Source organism: Sturnira hondurensis, unplaced genomic scaffold (genome assembly GCF_014824575.4).
Source record: "Sturnira hondurensis isolate 20B ecotype Veracruz unplaced genomic scaffold, ASM1482457v3 Scaffold0007401, whole genome shotgun sequence".
Taxonomy (NCBI): domain Eukaryota; kingdom Metazoa; phylum Chordata; class Mammalia; order Chiroptera; family Phyllostomidae; genus Sturnira; species Sturnira hondurensis.
In genome coordinates, this window is record NW_028080032.1 from 2,261,029 (window position 1) to 2,281,244 (window position 20,216).

Sequence of the window (20,216 nt, forward strand, 5' to 3'; positions counted from 1 at the left end):
GTCTTCTATAGTCTTACTTATTTTCTGCCTACTTACTCTATCAGTTATTGAAATAGCATTGAATCTCCAAAAATAGTTGTAGATGTGTCTATTCTCTTTGTAGTACTATCATCAGCTTTTGCTTCATATATTTTGAAAGTATTTTTAGATGTATATACATTTAGTATTTTAGATCTTGATGAATGTTATCCTTTATTCATATGAAATACTGGTTTCATCCTTGGAAATATTCTTTGCTCTGAAATCATTGTATGATATTGATACAGCACTCTGGCTTTCTTTTGATTAATTTTAGCATATCCTTTTTCATTCTTTACATTCAATTTATTTGTGTATTTATCTGTAAAATGTGTTTCTTGTAGGCAGTTTATAGTTGGGTGTTGCTTTTTTATTTAATCTGACATCTCTGCATTGTAATGGGCTATTTAGACCATCTTTATGTAATGTGATTATTGATATGTTGTGCTTAATGCTATTATTCTTGCTATTTCTTTTCTATATGCTCCATCACACCTCTTCTTTTATTTTCTCTTTTCCCCCCTAGTGGGAGGCAGATGGGATTCTCAAAATATCTTTATTTGACTGTCAGTTTTTTTGGATGAAGAATTCTAGATTGACACTTTTTTTTCTTTCAGCACTTTGAAGATTTTGCTCCACTGTTGCTGTTTGCATTGTTTCCAATAAGAAATTTGATGTCATCCTTATTTTTTGCTTTTCTGTACATGATATGTTTTTTCTGCACTGCCTTCTGCTAAAGTTTTTTCTTTAGCACTGTGTTTTAGCAATGCAATAATAATGGTCTTAGTGTAGTTTTCTTTGCATTTGTATGTGTGTGTGTGTGTGTTTGGGCTTCATTGAGCTTGTTATATTCACAGATATATAGTTTTCCTCAAGTTTGGAAAACATTCACCTATTTTATACTTTCAGCTATTGTTTCTGTCCCTTCCTTTATGTCATCACAATTAGAGAATCCACTTACACTTACATTATTAGTCCACTTGAATTCGTTCCTTGGGTCCCTGGCATAATGTTTTATATCCTTTCTCTGTGTGTTATGTTTTAAGTAGTTTCTATTGCTAGGTCTCCAAAGTCATTAATCTTTCATTTTTCAATATCTAATCTGCTGATAATCTTATCTAGTGTGTGTTTTGCATCTCACACATTGTATTCTTAGATGTATTCTGTAGTTAATTGATTTGTGCCTCAAACATTTAGAAGACAGTTATAATCACGATTTTAAAGTCCTTGTCTGATGTTAATAACGATGTCAGTTGTAGATTGGCTTTGATTAATGGATTTGTTTTCTACTTTTTGTTTATAGTTTTCTGGGCTGTTTTTTGTTTTTGTTTTTGTTTTTTTGCTTGCTAGGTAAATGTGGATTGAATGCCAGATATTGTGTTTTGTTTTGTTAGCTGCTGGGTGTCTTAGTATTCCTGTAAATATTCTCTGCAACACTTATTTGGAAACAGTTTGATTTGATCTTGCTTTACTATTTTTTAGGTGAAACTGGAGCCATGCTTAATCTGTGGCTAATTATTACTGACTGCTGAACACTTTACCTGGCGACTGTCCCAAGACTCTTCAAGCTTCCTATCCAGTCTAGCTGATAGATACAGGGCTGGCCATTTTTACCTCGAAACATCTTGGGTGATTCTTCCCCCAGCCTCAAGTAATATCCTCACATGCTTGCACTGATTGGTACTCAGCTGCATTCGAATTATGTCCTACAAACAGCTGGAGTTTGTCTTTTCTCCCTCTTTCTTTTTTTCTCTCTCTCCCCTCTCTGTTTCTTTCCCCCTTTCTCTCCCTCTCTCCCCATCTTTCTCCTTGCCCCCCCCACTCCATCCCTCTCTCACTTTCTCCCTCCCCCTTTCCTCTTATACTCTCTCTTTTTCCTCTCTGTCTCCCCAGCTCTCTCATGTCTGGTACTCCATCCTGAAAACTCCAGCTGCTTGGGTCTTTCAGCTCAGTCTATGCAACTCAGAATGTCTGTTGATCCTCTCCTGGGTTTCCCTTTCCTGCATAGCAACCTAGAAAACTAGCTCTTGAACTTTAGTTTTCTTATGTGAGAGAAGTCAAAGTATCTAGAACCAGTTGGCAGGGTTCTTGAGGAATGATATTATATCCATAAAGCACAGAGGTAACAAGTACTTAGAAATGTAAATTCCATTTTCCTTATATAGAATCACATATACTTCCCTCAACAATAATTTGGAGAAATAGCAGTTCACTTGCCACTCTTGAGTCAGCCCCTGGGAAGCCCATTTCTCTCATTCTTTGTTCCATGGCTCCAGGATGCTATAGCATCGTCTTGCCAGCTGTGCTTGCCCCAGGCTGGTTAGCTCTGCTTTCCTCATTTCTGCAAAACACTTATAATTCTTAGGGGAATATTTGGTATCAGAACTTACTAAAGATTCTCAGAGAGAAGTTATAGCAGATAATGAAAGAAAACTGTAAATTCATGTTAGTTATTAACATTACTACTTGCACCAGAAATTTTCAGCCACAGGGAATTCTCTTCAGCTGTGTGCTACATTGTTGGCCTTGACTTTGCCAGGTCCTGGGTATTCTCTCCAATTCCTACCTTCTGCCCTCTAGTATGCTCTCTGTCTCCCTCTTCTCTCATCATTCTTTTTCTGATCTATCCAGTTGCCTACTCATTAGTCCCAGTTTTACTCTCCCATGGAGGCCAAAGTAGCTCTCTGCTTTTTCCCAGCTATACCTTTGGCTTACTTTTACAAAGTAAGTCAATAGGAAATCTAGTAGAAGCTTCTTAGAGTCACCTTTTTCTCGTAATGGTATTTTGAAGAATTTACATTTTTGTTAAAAGGAGAACAATTCTCATATAAATAACCTTAGTAAGTCATTCAAAGTTTGTTTGGTAAAGCCATTTCAGGAACTCTTGGTGCATATGATTCTGCTTTGGCCTCTTTTACCACAGTGCTATACTTCTCAGCAGAAGGCTCAGTTCTGATGGAGTGGCTGGGAGACTTCCTGAAGTCTCACCCATCTTTCAGACAGGTCATCAGGCCAATAACAAAGATAGGCAATGTCCTGTTTTCCACCTCAACATCAATGTCTATTGCCTTCACAGCATTGATCTCAGTATGTAAATATGTATTTATTTGTTTAATTGGTTGCAAACCATCTTCCTTACTAAACTACTACTTTTGTAAGGCTAAAGAACTGTGTCTGATTCATGCATACTTCTCTCTGTGCTGAACCCAATGTCTATCCCTTTTTTAAAAATATTTTTACTTATTTTTAGAGAGAGGGGAAGGGAAGGAGAAAGAGTGGGAGAGAAACATCAATGTGTGGTTGCCTCTCATGTGTCCCCTACTGGGGACCTGGCGTGCAACCCAGGCATGTGCCCTGACTGGGAATCAAACCGGTGATCCTTTGCTTCACAGGCCTGTGATCAATCCACTGAGCTATACCAGCCAGGGCTGTCTGCCCTTTTAAGCACTTCGTAAGTGCTTATTGTTGAATAGTTCTGAGAAAGCAGGTTCTTTCTGACACAAAGTAAGGCCCACTAAAATACAACCAAAGGATTATGTTTATCAGCCAGTACCAATGTTATTAGTGAGTATGAGGTAGAAGATGATGTCTCTTCCAGATTACACTACTGTTTTCGGGTTATTAATAAGCAAAGCTGGTATTTATGTCTTTATCCAGGTACCATGTCTTCTTAAATTAGCATTTAAAAGCCTTGAGCTAGCTGGAAGAAAGTGTGTTCATACAGAGATCTTATTATGTGGGATGTGGGTGTAGGTGTGAGTGGAAGGAGGAGGACATAGGAGAAGTCACTGATAGGTGAGCCTACGATTAAAGTGCCCTGAACTCTGAACAACCTTTGTGTAGATGGCTGTGTAGGAGAGGGGAAATGTGTGGGTATTTATGTACCAAGTAGCATTGTATGGTCAGAGAGCCCACATGAGTTTCTTGTATCACCAAGACTTGGCAGTAATAATTATGTTGGTATAAGCATGGAAGGACATAGACTGAAAATGTCAGCCATGTCTTTGGTGCTGGGATTCTGAGTGACTGTTTTTCTATTTTGTGCTATATATGCTTTTCCAACTTTTCTACAGTGAACAATATATATTCAGAGAGGTTTTAGTGTATCACTTTTACCATGTATGTTTGGTGAAAGTTATTTTACAATCTCATGGAATGCAAATTAAAAGCTACTCTAAGAAGCACACACTCTAAGTATTGCTGAGTTATCAGGTAATTTGATAGCCTCAAGGTTTGCAATGTTTACTGATTTTAGGGTACATACGTTATTTAAAACTTTTTACTTTAAAAAACTTTTAGAAAAAAAAATTTTAATTTTCTACACAGTACCACTTTTTGTCTAGTTTTTGTGGCTCATTAACATGCAATCTTTTATTTTATCTCATGGCTCTGTAGATCATTTCAATGAATTCATTTGACTATGGAAAAATTCCTTACATTTTTCCATCAATTTTTAATGTAAATGAACTCCATTTTAAAGACTAACAATTTCATTGGAAGTTGATTATGAAATTATTCTATTTTTGACATTTTATATTCCCTTCAGATTTTCTATATAATTATGATTTATTCTCCATGTTGCATAATATAAATAAACATGATGCAGTATTTGCTTGGGATGTTTAACTGAAGCTTAATGGATTTTATTTTGGCATACATTAGTGTCCTAATAATTTTTCTACCTGCAAAGTATTTGAGTTATAAGTGAGACAATTTCCAATGGCATACTTCCTCTACACTGCAGAGTCTGAGCTTTAAAACTGGGATATTTAAAAAATAAAAAACTCAACCAGCAGGTTTCAGCGTTTGCACTACTAATATAATTTCTATTAAATTGTTCTCAGAAAAGTGTGTTACTGTATTATCTTTGAAGTCTTATTCTTTTCTTCTTTGGTGACTAATTTCTAAGGTCTTTAAGTCATCACAATAAATAATAGAATACTCTAGATTTGTAATGCCCAGTATGGGAGTCAGATATGGCTATTGAGAACTTGAAATGTGGCTGCTCCAAAATGAGATGTGTTGTAAGCATTAAATACACACTGGATTTCAAAGATCTATTATGAAAAAACAAATGAGAATATTATATTGGTACATGTTTTAATGATGATGTTTTGGCCATATTGGTTTAAGTAAAATATATTATTAAAATTAATTTTACCTCTTTTTACCTTTTTAATGCAGCTATTAGAAAATTTTAAATTATACATGTGACTCATATTTGTGGTCACATTATACTTCTATAAGGCAGTGCTGCTTTAGAGCTTCCTCCTTCACCAAGGGGACATGTTCTATCAAAATTCATTGATGAGTGAAGCCCTCAGTCCTTGCAAACTGGTTTCCACCAAACTCTCTGTCACTATGTCCATGTCCACTGGTCCTCACTGAGGTGCCTCTCACTGTATATTGCAACATAGGAATTTTCCCTGCTTTGACCTTTGGATTTTCTTTTTGAGAAACATTTCCTCTCAACCATTGATATAATGAATCCCAGTCACTTTTCATTGGATGAGTCTGATCCCTACACAATAGGTCAAGGATTAGCACAGAAAACTAGCTAACAGGAATTTGAAGTCAACAATCAAGAGACTAATGAAATAGAAAGTCACTTGCTTAGGCTAACAGTGGCTGCTGAGGTCCACAATTTCTTGTGGCTGTACACGTGTATTCATTCCAAAGGAGTCAGCATGCAATGTCAGAACTCACATTAACATATCTTTTCCAGGTTTTTTTGTTAAGAGCTTTTACCTTTTACAGAGAATGAATCTTCAGAGCCTAAGACTCTTTTAAGCATGCACATATTTTTGCTTTTTTTGTTAGAGGTTTGTGATGCAGAATGAAATATTAAATACCTAAACTCAAAGCATGGGCTCAACATTCTTGGGTTTCTTATTATAAAAAAGGTAGTGATTATAAAGTACAACTCTTCATAGGATAAATTTTTATTAATTTTTTTCTGAAAACGCAGCAGTACAGTTATAAATTGAAATATTTTCTTTGGTAATTTTATTGGTGAAAGCTGCTATTTTATTTTAAAATAGTATTTATAAAAGGATCAAATTGATTTGTACTATTTTTATGAGAAATATGAACTACTAATATATATTTTAATTGATAAGTTGTCATATATTTTTAAGATTCACTATAGTAATAATTATTTTAAGTCTGCTATGATATATGCATATTTTACATGTGCATTATTTTGACTGTTTAAACAAGTTTTGTTATGGTTGGTTTGGCACTTCAAAACTCTCTTTATAGCCATATGTACGTATGTTAAAGTAATGGTATAATGGATTTCCACATTTTTTCTAATAATGTTTAAAATTAGATTTATACTGCTTTTTTCCTAAGAGAAATATTTTATCTTTAAAGGAGTTTTATTGAACTTCCAGCAGCACTTAACAATATAGGGAGCCTGGTGTGAACTTAATGAGCTTAAAATGCTCTAAAAACATCATTTAGTGATTTATGAGGTCTTCCACAGGTATTTCCACTGCTGTCCCAGGCCATGGGCTTCCAGCTCAGGTGGTTTGGATACAGTGTGAGTTCACAAAGAAAAAAAAACCTAATTGTCTTTTAATATGCCCCCTTTAAAAATATTGCACTAAGTTAATGAGCCTCAAAGTACAAAGTGAGATGGAAAGATCATCTTTCTTCCTCTTTAAAATATGAGTCTGGAGAGTAGAAGTCACACATCCAGATGGTACAATGGCAATGCAGGCAACATAAATGAGTGACATAATGAGCTGGGATTGTGGAAAAGTAAACAGCTCGTGCTCTTTAAATGTCACTTAGGAATTCTGTTTGATAGCATGTAAGGCAGACTAAAGGGAAGAGTGTTTTAGGCAAGATGGAAGTTCTGTCTCTTACGAAAAATGACTTTAGGCAGAAAGTCTGCAGCTACAGCAGTAAGTCTATGGCCATCACAGATACAGGGCCTACGCACCACATAGCAGAATACCCCAGTGTTGCAAAGAAGAAGAATGTACTATTGCTCATAGGTCTGCAAATAAGCTGGGAGAATTTTCTGGTCCTGGATGGTGTTTTGACTGTATTTGTAGTCCTCGTTGGGTTGAGTAAGTAGCTCTGTTGATATTAACTGAATTCTCATATTTGGAAGACTGGCAATAGGTGATTTAGGATGGTCTCAGCTAGGACAAATGGGTCCTACTCCACATGACCTCATCATTCTCCAGCACGAAATATTTCCTGTGCCGGTGGAAGGCTTCCAAGAAAGTATACCCACTCAAGGCCTGTTGAGGTCTAGGCTCAGAACTGATACTCTGCCACATTCTCTTGTCCAAATCAAGTCATAAGGTCATCCTAGATTAAATGGGTTGGGAAACAGGTTCCACTTCTTGATGTTGAAAAGTGCATGAATAAACAAAATGCTGGAAAAATTAGGCCACAATAAATCTATCATAAGCTTCTTCTACTTAAGCATCTACCTGAAGAGAGGATGGATAGCGCTCAGAAAAGAGCAAGAGCATGTCCAAAGAACAGATGAACCCATCTGAAGGAGTTCCCAATGGCCAAAACTGGGAAAGATGAGCAACAAAACACAAAATGAGAGTTTTAGATTGTAGCACCTAGAATAAAATAAATGTCCCCAAGTACATGCTGATGTAAATAAATAATTGATTACATAAACAGGATGAAGGGGCAGTTCTCCTTTATGGAAGATTTCCAATTAAATACATGGAATTAAAATAAATTCCAATGAATGAATAAGAGGAAATAGAAAATTGCCATTAGGCAAGTGCTACAGTAATACTTGTTGCAGACACAGTCCACTGGCATTTGCTAGAACCAGTGGGCTGGAGTTTGTGGAGAGCAGGGTATTTGTGCACCCTAAAGAGTGCCACCCCACAAAGGGGGGAAATAGCAACTTTTTACTGCTGGCAGGTATCACTGTAATTAAACCATCAAGCTTAACATCACCAGGAATAAGACTTACCAACACTGTGAATGTGCATTCCAAATGTTTAAGCATCAGTTTAATTAGTGATAGTTTGCCTTATATCATCAGTTTGAAGCCTCTACCTGAGAGCCCACCTTTGATAATATGTAATTTACCACAGCTTTGTCATAAAAGTTAAAAAATAAATAAATGGTATTTCTTGTCTCTCAGAAAACAGTGTTTTCTTGCTAACTAGAAAAAAACGAAGTATGACTTAATTACAGTAGGTTAAATGAAGTATACATGTGTTTGGTATTCACTATAGTCCTAGAGTTGGTACAATTTCTAGGAAAAACAACAAGTAACTATACTACATTTTAAAGAAATAGAAGGCTCTAAATGGTTATGTCTTTGGGCCAGTCATTTAAAAATTTAGCTTATACTTTGACCATTCTATTCAATTAAACATCCTAAGGTTTATCTCTTTCCTTTCTAGCACATACAGCTGATCATTTTGCTTTAGGTACTAACACTTTAAGTTCTAGATAAAAATTCTTGTGCTTTTTTTCTTTAAGCCAGATAATCAAAGTTCAGTCATGTTTTGCTTTGCTTAAAGAAATTCTTGTGCTTCATTCTGTTGTACATTTAGTGAATTTCAGTTCCTTCCAGAATCACTTACCTTGTCAGGATTTTGGTTTATTGAAACACACTGGCCATGAAAGATGGATTTCAGAAGTGAAATTGTTGTGTGTAGCCAACACAGAGAGAGCCAGGGTTGCTGAGGTTGCTGCTGCTTTTTGACTGTGGCCTTTCTAAGTTGATTGAACTATACTTATGCTTCATATATATATTTTTAGTTGATTCTAAATTTAAACTTCTGAACAATCATGTTCAAAAAAAGTAGCCAGTGGCCCAGAAAATAAGAGTCATAAACCTAAAGATCCATGAATTTAGAATGTGTGCATATGAATAAAAATTGGGTAGGAATGTGAATGTTTGGGATGAGGTAATACTTTACAACAAATTACAAAATTAAAAAGCTGACAATGCAAACATCCCAACATAAGAAACAACATATTTTTATTAATAGACTATCTAGTCCATTTCTATAATACATTTCAGCTGAAAATGTTTATATCTTTACCTTTAAACATAAAAATTATTTTGAAACATTGTTCTATAGAGAGGACAAAAACATTATACAGTTTTTCATTCAAGATGTCTGATTAAATTTTTTTCCTCCAATTTTTGTATTTAATTATTTTTCAAGTACAGTTTTCTGTCTATTACTCCCATCCCATCCCACCCTCCATGCTCCCCCCTCCCTCCCATTTCCACCCTTCTCAGTTGTTGTCCATGTATCCTTTATATAAGTTCCTCTAAATCCCTCCCTTACTTCCCCTGAAATTTCCTCCCCTCTCCCCTCTGGTCACTGTCAGCCTGTTCTCTATTTCAGTGTCTTTGGTTATATTTTGCTTGCTTGTTTGTTTTGTTGTTTAGTTTCCTGTTAAAGGTGAAATCATATGGTATTTGTCCTTCAACACCTGGCTTATTTCACTCAGCATAATGCTTTCCAGTTCCATCCATGTTGTTGCAAAAGGTAGGAGCTCCTTCTTTCTTTCTGCAGCATAAAATTCCATTGTGTATATGTACCATAGTTTTTTGATCCATTCATTTACTGACGGGCACCTAGGTTGCTTCCAACTCTTGGCTATTGTAAATTGTGCTGCTATGAACATTGGGGTGCATAGGTTCTTTGGGATTGGTGTTTTAGGGTTCTTAGGATACAATCCCAGCAGTGGAATTGCTGGGTCAAAAGGCAAGTCCAATTTTAGTTTTCTGAGAAAATTCCATACTGTTTTCCATAATGGTTGTACCAGTCTGCAATCCCACCAACAGTGGACCAGAGTCCCCTTTTCCCCACACCCTCTCCAACATTTGTTGTTTATTGCTTTGTTTATGATAGCCATTCTCACCGGTGTAAAGTGGTATCTCATTGTAGTTTTAATTTGCATCTCTCTGATAGCTAGGGATATTGAGCATCTTTTCATGTGTCTCTGGATCCTCTGTATGTTTTCCTTGGAGAAGTGTCTGTTCAAGTCCTTTGCCCATTTTTTAATTGGGTTGCTTGTCTTCTTAGAGGGGAGTCAAGTAAATTCTTTGTATAATTTGGAGATTAAATCTTTGTCTGAGGTATCATTGGCAAATATGTTTTCCAATACAGTTGGTTCTCTTTTTATTTTAATACTATTTTCTTTAGCTGTGCAGAAGCTTTTAATTTTGATGAGATCTCATTTGTTTATTCTTTTCTTTATGTCCCTGGCTCTAGGGACATAAAGTATGATATTGGTTATAGATCTCTCATATATGACCTTTATTATGTTGAGGAACGCTCTCTCTATTCCCACTTTACTGAGTGTTTCCATCATAAATGGGTGCTTTACCTTATGAAATGCTTTTTCATAAAGTATTAGCTCTTCCTTAAATGCTTTGTAGAAATCTCCTGTGAAACCATCTGGTCCAGGGCTTCTGTGTGTCTGGAGTTTTTTGATGACTGCTTCAATTTCATCCGCTGTTATTCATCTGTTCAGGATTTCTGCTTCTTCATTAAGTTTTGGAAGATTATACTTTTCTAGAAATTTGTCCATTTCACCTAGGTTTTCAAATTTCTTGGCATATAGTTCTTTGTAGTAATTTCTTACAATCCTTTGTATTTCTGTGGTATCAGTTGTAATCTCTCCTCTTTCATTTCTGATTGTGTTTATTTGGGTCCTCTCTATTTTTTTCTTGATGATCCTGCTTAAAGGCTTGTCAATTTTGTTTATCTTTTCAAAGAACCAGCTCCTGGATTCAATGATCCTCAGAATTGTGCTTTTTGTTTCTTGTCATCTAATTCTGATCTTGGTTGTTTCCTTCCTTCTACTTGCTCTGGGCTGTCTTGTTGTTGTTCCTCGAGTTCTTGTAGGTGTAGGGTTAAGTTGTTTGTTTGAAATGTTTCTGTCTTTCATAGGTAGGCCTATATCGCTATGAACTTCCCTCTTAGGACTCCCTTTGATGTGTCCCATAAATTTTGAGTTGTTTTGAGTTCATTTTCATTTGTTTCCAAAAAAAAATTTTGATTTCTTCCCTAATTTCATTCTTGGCCCATTCATTGTTTAATAGCATGCTAGTCAGTTTTCATGAGTTTGAGTGTTTTGAGTTTTTCCCCTTGGGGTTGGTTTCTAGTTTCAGTCATTTGTGGTCTAAGAAAATGCTTGTTATGATTTTAATTTTCCTGAATTTTTTTGAGGCTTGTTTTGTGTTCTATCATGTGGTCTATTTTTGAAAATGTTCCATGTGCATTTGAGAAGAGCATGTATTTAGCTTCTTTGAGATGAAGGGCTCTATATATATCAGTTAAGTCCATTTCATCTAGGGTGTTGTTTAATGCCACAATATCTTTGTTGATATTTTGTTTGGAAGATCTGTCCATTTTTGAGAGTTGGGTGTTAAAATCCCCTACTATAATTGTGTTGCTGTCAATATCTTTCTTGAAGTCCTCCAGGATTTTCTTTATGTATTTGGGTGCTCCTATGTTGGATGAATATATATTTATAATGTTTATGTCTTCTTGGTGGATTCTTCCCTTGAGTATTATGAAGTGACCTTCTGTGTCTCTCTTTATGGCCCTTTTTTTGATATCTCTTTTGTCTGATATGAGTATTGCTACCCCAGCTTTTTTTTTCTGTCCATTTGCTTGGAAAATTTGTTTCCAGCCCCTTACTTTCAGTCTGTGTAGGTCTTGCATCCTGAGGTAGGTCTCTTGTAGGCAGCATATATGAGACTCATGCTTTCTTATTCATTCAGCTATTCTATGTCTTTTGATTGGAGCATTGAATCCACTTACATTTAAGGTTATTATTCATAGATACTTATTCATTGTCATTTTCATACCTGTGTTCTTCTCTGTCTCTCTCTTTTACTTTCTTTACTTAAAGTAGTCCCTTTATCATTTCATGCAGAGCTGGTTTGGTGGAGGTGTATTTTTTTAGACCTCTTTTGTCTGGAAAGCTCCTTATTTGACCATCTGTCTTGATTGAGAGCTTTGCTGGGTAAAGTAGCCTTACTTGTAGGCCTTTGGTTCTCATTAGTTGGAATATTTCTTGCCATTCTCTTCTGGCTTGGAGTGTTTCCATTGAGAAGTCAGCAGCTAACCTTATTGGGGCTCCCTTGTATGTTACTTCCTGTTTTTCTCTTTAAGGTTCTCTCTTTGTCTTGGAATTTTGCCATTTTAATAATAATGTGTCTTGAAGTTGGCCTCTTTGGGTTCCTCTTGATTGGGACTCTCTGTGCTTCCTGAATTTGTGTGACTTTTTCTCTCATCAAATTAGGAAAGTTTTCCATCATTACTTTTTCAGATAGGTTTTCTATCCCTTTCTCCTCCTCTTCTCCTGGTATCCCTATTGTTCGGATATTATTACATTTCATATTGTCTTGCATTTCTCTTAGTTCCTCTTCATTCTTTCTGAGTCTCTTTTCCTTTTCTTGCTCTTTCTGGGTGTTTTTTCTACTCTGTTCTCCAACTCACTGATTCGATCTTCTGGTTCATTGATCCAGCTTCTGATTCCTTCTATTTATATTTTGAGGAATATAATATGTGTTTTTCAGTCCACATATTATATTCTTCATTTCCTCTTGGCCCTTGCTGATAGTTTCTATCTCCTTTTTCATGTTGATACAGTTTGCAGTGAGTTCATTGTAGTTTCTCTGTAGTTTCTGGTAGCTCGCTGTTGGCTAATTGAGCTTCCTGATAACTATTGGTTTGAACTCAATATCTGATAGTTGAGTTGCCTCTATTTCATTTAGCATTCTTTCTGAGGCTTTCTCTTTTTCTTTAATTTGGGGATTGTTTCTTTGTCTTCCCATTGTTTGTGAGACTCTTCTTGTTAGCCTCAGCTTCTTAAATTGATCTGTTCTGGCTTCCTGGGTTTATGGTGTGAACTTCTGTGGTAGAATACCTGTGAGATTCAGTGGTGCAGTCTCCTTCGGGTATCCTGGTGTTCACAGCTTCCACCTACTTTTTTGTGTTCAGTTGGAGGGGTAAAGCAAAAATGGTTTAAAACAACAAAAGAGTATTCTATGGTATTTACAGTAGCAGTTGGTAGAGAAGAGATAGGAGATTCTTTGGCTATGTATATTGTTAACTACAATCTTTTGCTCAACTAGCCATTTTTTAGAAAGGATGGAAAGAAGGTAAGACTCTTGTTGGGGAGGGAAGGATTGTGAGTTGGATCTGGAAAGCAGTGAGGTTGTGGGAGGTCAGATTCTGAGGTAAGGTGAGAGTAAAGGGTAGTAAATAGGTGTAGTGTGTGAGAGAATAGAGTTAACCACTATAGTAGTACAGTTCAGGAAACTATGAAGTGGGCTAAGATCTGGGAGGGGTGTTGTGTAGTATTTACAATAGTATAGAACAGCTATTATTTACAATAATATTAGAGCAACAATCATATGACAGAATCTCTGTGATCTGGATACCAAGAATAGGGAGTATAGGACCTTGAGTAGTGTGCTAATGAAATACAGGTGAAATGAAGGACAGTAAATTAGCAATACACTATGAATGAGAGAGCAGGGGAAACCTGTCAAATGATACAATATAACCAGCCAAGCAAAAAAGACTAAATGGAAAGAAGAGGAATACAAAAATACTATTCAAATAAAAGATGTAAGAATAATGAAAAATAATAATGGAAATATGCAATAACTTGCAGGTTCTCTGTAATAGCAAAGTGAAATTTGTCTCTCTGTCTCAGCTGTTGGGATGCCCCCTCTTTGGGTCCAACTCTGTTCTTTTCACAGTTCCAGTTTTTGTCTCACTTGTGGGTATTTAAAAAAAAGGCAGAAGAAGGAAGGAAGAAGAGATAAAATTGGAAAGAAAGGAAGAGAAGCAAAAGGAATTGAAAGATAAAAAATAATAAAAATTAAAAAATTAAAAATTACTTTAAAAATCAAACAAACGAAAAAACCTCTTGCTTGTTTCAAACTGGCCAAACCGGTTTTTCTGTTCCTGCTGGCTGCAGCAGGCTGAGGGGTGACTGATATGGCTTTTCTCCCTTCCTCTTCAGCACTTGCACCCCTCCGCAGGTCTCTGGGTGTGGGCTCCAGGCCTCCTAAGGGGTGCATGCTCTCTCTGGGTTTATGGGTGTGGGCTCCAGGCATTCCACAAAGATCTCTCTCCCTGGGTTGTGGGTACGTGTTCCTGGCTAGGCCACCTCTGGTTGCATAGACTCAGGTGCACACTCTTCCCAGGGCTATGTGTGGGTTCCCACCACCCCCATATGTTTGCCACTTAGTCCTTACTCCCCTCTCTGCAGCTTCAAGCAACCAGGTCTCTCCCAGTGCTGCTCAGATCCTGTTTGGCCAGGGAGGGAGAGCTGACCCAGCTCTCTCCCAAGAGCCCTGTGGCCGGCTCAGCGGGCACGCGGCCTGGGATTACAGCCTCCCTGGTCCCCTCACTGATCCCTGGGCCCTTATTGTCCTGAAGCACTCTCCTTATCCCCTCGTTTTTCAGTGTCTGCTATGATTTTGATCTCCTATTTGCATATATGCTGTAGTACTGGTGGCTGTTTGCTCTGTTCCTCCATAGATCAGACAGGTTTTTCTTCCGTGTGTAGGGGGAGGTGGAATCCATTCCCTCTTACCTAGCCGCCATCTTCTCTAGCCTCACAGTGGCTTTAACTTGCATTTGTTCAATGATTAATAGCATTGAGCATCTTTTCATATGTCTGTTGGTCATCTGTAGGTCCTCTTTAGAGAAGTGTCTACTCAGGTCTTTTGCCCATTTTTTAATTGATTGTGAGGCTTCTTTGGTGCTGAGTTCCCTGAGTTCTTTTTAAATTTTAGATGTTAATCCCTTATGAGATGCATCATTGGCAAATATTCTGTTTGGTGGATTGTCTTTCCATTTTGTTGTATAAAAACTTCTTAGTTTGATCTAGTCTCATTTATTTATTTACTTATTTGTTTCCTTTGCTGGAGGAGATATATCAGAGAAAATATTAGTATGAGAAATGTCTGAGATTTTACTGCCTGTTTTCTTCTAGGATTTTTATGGTTTCAAGTCTTAAATTTAGGTCTTAAATCAATTTTGAGTTTACTCTTGTGTATGGTGTGAGAAGATGGTCCAATTTCATTTTTTGTACATATCTGTCTAGTTTTCCCAACACCATTCATTGAAAAACTATTACCCACTTCATGTTCTCATCTCCTTTGTCAAATAGAAGTTGACCATAAAGACATGGGTTTATTTCTTGGCTCTCTATTCTGATCCATTGCTCTATATCTGTTTTTTGTTTGTTTGTTTTTTGCGTTTTTTTTTGGCTAGTACCAAGCTGTTTTGATTACTACGACCTTGTAGTATAGCTTGATATCAGGTAGTGTGATTCCTCTAATGTTCTTCTTTCTCAAGATTGCTGTGGCTATTTGGGGTCTTTTGTAGTTCAGTATAAATATTTTGAATACTCGTTCTAGTTCTGTGAAATACTCCATTAGTATCTTCACAGGAATTTCATTGAATGTATAGATTGCTTTGGAACATATTGACATTTTAATGATATTAATTCTTCCTATCCATGAACACAGTGTATGCCTCCACTTATTTGTATCTTCCTCAGTTTCTTTCTTCAGTGTCTTATAATTTTCAAATAAAGGTCTGTACATCCTTGGTAAATTTATTCCTGAGTATTTTGTTTTTTGGTGCAACTATGTATGAAATTATTTCCTGGTTTTCCTTTTGTGTAGTTCATTATTGGTGTATAATAATACAACTGATTTCTGGATGTTTATTTTGTATCCTGCTACTTTACTGAATTCATTTATCAGGTCTAGTGGTTTTTTTGGTGGAATCTTTAGGGTATATACAGTATCATGTCATCTGCAAATAATGACAGTTTTACTTCTTTATTTCCAATTCGGATGCCTTTTATTTCTTCTTGTTGTCTGATTGCTGTTGCTAGGACTTCCTATTACTATGTTGAGTAAGAGTGGTAAAAGCAGACATCCCTGTCTTGTTCCTAGTCTTAAAGGAAATGATTTTAGTTTTTGCCCAAGTATGATATTGGCTGTGGGTTTTTTGTATATGGTCCCATCCTAGAGCCACACAACTCAGTCTGTCCCAGATTCTGTCTGGAGCCTGAGTTGAGCAGAGAGGGCCACTAGGAGTTGAGAGAGTGGATCTTCCATAAGTGGGAGTCACTGGTCAGGCTTGGGAAAAGATGAGGAGTGTGACCTCCACCCCAGAGCCATACAACTCAGTCTGTCCTGGATTCTGTCCAGACCTCCTCTCCAGTGAGGGGCAACCAGAAGTCTGAAGGGTGGGGCCTCCAGGAGCTTGGAGGGTAGGGGTAGGCTATCCAAGTTTCTTGGGGATGTGAGCGGACAGGGCTCCCCACCACAGCCACGCACCTCAGTCACTGACACACCCTGAGTCTGCCCAAACCTCTGCTCCCAGACAGCTGACTCCTCAGCAGGAGTTGAGCTTTGCCAGGTAGGATGACGGGGAGACCAGAAGATGGGGCTATTTCTTTCCCCTAAGCTGATGCCATAAGGAAGAGAGTGCTCCACCCAAGAAAGATGACATCTGTGGTTTGGAAGAGGGACTCCAGCACAGGGATTCTGGTGGCTAACACTTCAGCTCACTTCCCAGTGCCATAAACCCCAGTCTTTCTTTGTGTGACTCTAGTCTATTCCACTCTCACTCTGGCAGAGCCCTGCATGAATAGCTGCAAACAAGATTTTGCACGTTCCCCCTTTGAAAGTGTGCCTGTGTCTAGCAGATTCCTATCTCTCCTAGTGGACAGAATCCCCACTGATTTTCACAGCCTGATGTTAGTTACGTGGCACCTCTTCCTGGCTCTGGCACTCAGAGCTGGGGAGTGTGGTGTGGAGTTTAGACCCCACACTCCTCAGGAGGAACCTTCGCAAGCTTACTTATCCCTCCAGAATATTAGCCACAGCACATGGGAGCAGGCCAGCCCTTTCCACAGCCTCCCTAACAGTCTTGATGTGGCTTCTTCTGTAAATCCTTGGTTATAAGACTTCTGTTCGGAAGGGAGAAGGGAGGGGTTAAAGGGGGAAAGGGGAGAAGGGTTTACAGGAACAATCATAAAGGATATATGGACAACAACAAGGGGGATGGAAGTGGTGGAGGGAGGTCAGGAGGGCTGGGATGGCAAAGGTAGAAAACCAAGTGAAAAGCAATAAAAATTGTAATAAAAAATAAATAAAAATAGGCAAAAGACTCAGACAGACACTTTTCCAAGAAGGAGGGCCCAGGGACATATGAAAAGATGCTAAACATCACTAGCCATGAGAAAGATGCAAATTAAAACCAGAATGAGATACCACTTCACACCAGTGAGAATGGCCATCATAAATAAACAACAAGTGTTGGAGAGGATGTGGAGAAAAGAGAACCCTAGTGCACTGTTGGTAGGAAAGCAGACTGGTTCAGCCACTGTGGAAAACAGTATGGAATTTCCTCAGGAAACTAAAAATGGAACTGCCTTTTCACCTGGCAATTCCACTGCTGGGATTATGTATTAAGAACCCTGAAACACCAATCCAAAAGAAGCTATGCACCCCAATGTTCATAGCAGCATTGTTTACAATAGCCAAGTGCTGGAAGCAACCTAAGTGCCCATCAGTAAATGAATGGATCAAAAGAGTATGCTACATTTACACAATGGAATACTATGTAGCAGAAAGAAAAAAGAAGCTCCAACCCTTTGGGACAGCATGAATGGAACCAGGGAGCATTATGCTAAGTGAAATGAGCTGGGTGGTGAAGGACAAATGCCATATGATATCACCTTTAAGTGAAACCTAATCAACAAAACAAACAAACAAGCAAAATATAACCAGGGACATTGAAATTAAGAACAATCTGACAGTAACCAGAGGGGAGGTGGGAGGGGATGATGCGGTGGGGGGGAGGATGATTTTCAGGAACAACTATAAAGGACACATGGACAAAACCAAGGGGATTGGAATCAGGGGAGGGTGGTGGGGATGGTCGTGGGGGAGTGGTGTGGGGTAAATGCAGACAACTGTAATTGAACAATAAAAAAATTAAACTAAGAGAAAAAAAGACTTCTGCTCAGCTAGTCTTCAGGTGGTTATTCAGGTTGATTATTCTGTATTTTAGTGGCAATTCCAGTTTGGTCCTGGGAGGAAGTGAGTGTAGCTCCCACCTACTCTGCCACTGTTTTGGATCTTTAATTTCCCTCCATTCTTTAATAAATAAATATAAACATGACATGAAAATGTTTTCTTTAATGAACAATCAGTGCAGAGAAGGTTAATTTCTCACTTGCTTTAATGTTACCCTCAGAACAATTTTGTGTATTGCAGTTAAACTCTGTTCAAACTTTGTTGAATTTTCAAACAAGTTTTTTTGTGAATCTTTGAAACTACATTTTAGCATACTTAATATGTTGATGTGCTCATATTGCAAGGCTTAAGAAGCTTTATAAAAGTCAGATTTCTTCCATACATATATATCCAGAGCCGCAGGGTGTGGAGGAAGTCATTGCGTCATGACGTTGGCAGTGAGGATGTATAGGTGTCAGAGAACATCTGGAAGCTGTTGCTGCATTTGATGACTAGCAAACACTGAACTGTAATGGAAATTGACTGGGCAGCACATAAATACATCCCACTATTTACAAACCCAAAGCATCCCTACCTCAAGTTTCCTTTTAGCTTGAGCCCCAGAATAGCTATAACCACCCCAACTCCATGCAACACCTAGAAAAGTGTGATGTAGGAAGTTGGAATGCAAAGAGACAGCTGTCTTAACCAGTTGCTGTTAAAATATCTTACATTTGCATATTTTACAAAAATATATAGCCATGTGAACATATTGTAAGGTTTTTCTTAGGGTGTCCGTGAACAAGTAAGTGGCCATAAACCTTTGGTTTTTGTACATTAATCTCTTTTCCTTATTGAGCAGGAAAGATATCAGAAGTCAAATCAATGAGGACATTAATGACAAATTAGTAACTGGGTGTTGGCAATTCAACAAAATCCTGAAATGCCTTGAAAATCTTATATTTGAGAGAAGTGTCTGAAACTTGACAATAACCCTTAAAAAGATCATACTCCAGGACCAAAAACTTTAATAAACTCTTTAAAACTATTAAGTAATTTTTTTGTTAGTCAGTCAGGCTGGCCTTCCTTGGAAAAGGCCTATACAAGTGAGGGAGGCTGGGTTTTGTGGTTTATTTGTTTATTTATGATTCAGTTTCTGAATTCAGTTAATTTTTATCTAAATGAGCTCAGGAACTTGAAGTTCAGACCCCCAGTTAAAGATTCTTGCTTTAAAGAAGGAGGGGAATGATTATATCATATGATCTCACCTAGAAGAGGAATCTAATGAACAAAATAAACTGACAACCAAAGCCAAACCACAGGAATGGAAACATGGAACAGGATGACAGTGATGGTCGGGGGGAGGGGGATAATGGTGGACAGAAGGGGGAGAGGCTAGACAAAGAACATGTATGAAAGACCCACAGACGTGGACAACAGTGTGGGAACTGACTGGGAGTGGGGCATGGTATGGGTGGGGGAGGAAAAAATTGGAATAACTGTAATAGAATAACAATTAAAAATGAAAAAAAAGGACTCCATGGTAGCCCTTCTCTCTTGGCATCTGTCTTTTTCTCTCCCTAAGTTCCTCCACCATTCCTTTATCTTGTCCTCTGTCTTTGGAAATCTAAGCTCAGCAGGATCAGCATGGCCAGGTGCAGATTCACTGAAGTGGAGATTAGAGACTCTTCATGTTCCAGAGACATTATTACTGGTTTTTGAGTTATTATATTTTACTGTTTTCTATATCAAATTAACTTCATTTCTGTACAACTTAAACACTTAGACATTTGATGTTTCTAAACCTAATGTTGTGTAGTGATTCAGAGTACCTGAAGTTCTTACACACACATTATTTTTTTTAATCCCTTGAAAATTATGCGGGTATGTGCCATCATGTGAACACATGCTGTTGTTACCTTGAGTTCAGAATGAGGGAGCTCTGGTACAGAATGGTTCAGTCAATTAAGTTCAAAGAGCAAGTACATGCCAAAGGGTTAGAACTTGGGATACTAGCAAATAAGAACTTTAAGTGCCTTCTCTATTCAACCAGAAAGCCAGTGTATCCACACTTAATTGTTCAGTTGATTTTTCAACATAAGAGGCAGCTACTCCTAAAATAAAAGTCAATACATTATAAATTGCTCTTCCAGATGAAAAGAGCATT